The sequence below is a fragment of the Salvelinus alpinus genome, chromosome 1 (genome assembly GCF_045679555.1).
Source record: "Salvelinus alpinus chromosome 1, SLU_Salpinus.1, whole genome shotgun sequence".
NCBI classification, from domain to species: domain Eukaryota; kingdom Metazoa; phylum Chordata; class Actinopteri; order Salmoniformes; family Salmonidae; genus Salvelinus; species Salvelinus alpinus.
Genome location: NC_092086.1, coordinates 33,045,922 through 33,047,559, shown reverse-complemented (window position 1 = coordinate 33,047,559; position 1,638 = coordinate 33,045,922). Strand labels below are relative to the sequence as shown.

General features: G+C 41.3%; 1 pseudogene; it reads right to left on the bottom strand.

The window, feature by feature from the left end:
* Window positions 1–258: 258 nt before the first annotated feature.
* On the bottom strand, window positions 259–1,129 carry LOC139559673 (4-galactosyl-N-acetylglucosaminide 3-alpha-L-fucosyltransferase 9-like; annotated as a pseudogene).
* Window positions 1,130–1,638: the final 509 nt, after the last annotated feature.

The window sequence follows — 1,638 nt, the reverse complement described above, 5'->3', positions numbered from 1 at the left end:
CCTTTGACCTAATATTGAGTTTCTTGGCTCTAGATATGTTTAACATAGACATTATGTCATATTACAATGTCCAAGCAAAATAAGCTCTAGTCTACTGCAGAATCAAGGGTTTCCACCACTATTTACATACGTCTGTTAGAAATTATTCATTCCAATTTAGCGCAGGCTTCACAGGCCGTAGCCTAAAGTGGATCAGGCAGATATCTGCTCATTTGCAAATTGGCACGCTCTACAGGCATGGTTAATAGGAAAGACACATCAATTAACTTTGAAGAACTTCCTCCACCTGAACAACTTAGAGTATTCATCCTCATTCATGCTCTGTAGATACTGAGCCAACTTCTCCGGTTTGGAGAAAACATCCACATGGACAAGGCATCACCTGGGATGAACTTCTCATAAACCTGTCTGGGCGGTCCTAGGGCAACTTCATGGCATTGAACAGTTTCTCAGTCATATAGTCAGGATGTTCTCTCCTATTGTCAAATGATAAGTAGAACTTACAGCTGGCCACTGTGCTTGTGTATTCCTCATGACTCATTTGCTTGTTATTAAAGTGGGCTCCATATGTGTTGATAGTGATGAACTTGCTCAGGAGTTGGTCAAATTTGACCCTATAGTGGTTCTCGTTCCAGTTGCTTACAATCCAGCAGTTTGTAACCTTCTTCTGAATGGGTAAGTCTTCCTCAATCTCACTGTTCTTGAAGACTAATCTCTTGCGCACTTTAATGTCAGCATTCCAATAGTAGTTCAACGTCACGTTGAAGAGTTTCCCCAGTCCAGATGTCTTACGTGTGTTCATTGGCGACTCAAAATTCATCCACACCCATTTGTGGAAGGTGGGCCTGGGGTTCTTGGGGCAGGTTGGATAAATCCTCTTCGATCGCTCTGTGGTTGGATGAGAACGGCGTCCCCTTGACTGTACAGCTCCCTGTCCACTGTCAGATGACAGCCTTTGATGTTGAACGTTTGACCTGCAGGATGTGAGGTCGAAGTGATATTTGAAGTGCCAGAACCAGACCAGTAGTATGGTGTCTTTGTCTTGTGACCTGGGTTGAACTGGAGAGAGATCTTTCGATGCCTCTGACTGTACCTTTGTATGGCATGGTGACAGCCCATGGTAGAACATAGTTAGGGCACAACCGAGCACAATGCCGATGAAGACATAATGATGTGCGTTGAGAGTTGGCTTCATTAGACATTGGAAAATAAAATAAGACATTGATGACTTTATAGATAATGTAAATATACAAACTAAGCCTTTCAGGGTATCCTTCTGAGGAAATAAGGTCACTTCCATCTACAGTCTAATCAATTCACAAATTGGACTTGACTCTTATGGAGGAATTCCATGTCCAATTCAACAGTCGGGAATTTAAAGGGATTTGACCACAAACTCAAATTGCATTAAATCAAACCTTGCATTTAAAATCGCAGCACACTTCACAGTAAAAAAATGAAAGCGATAAAAAAACAAAAGGCAATAAAAGAGATTAATAACCGAACATAAAGGAAGTGCATATTCAACCAAGGACTTAAGGATAGGCATAGCGGTCTAAATTATTTAAGGTTAGGCATAGTATCAGGTATGAAGGTAAGACCCAGATGCAGACAACGTCGAATTAACAATGGTTGAAT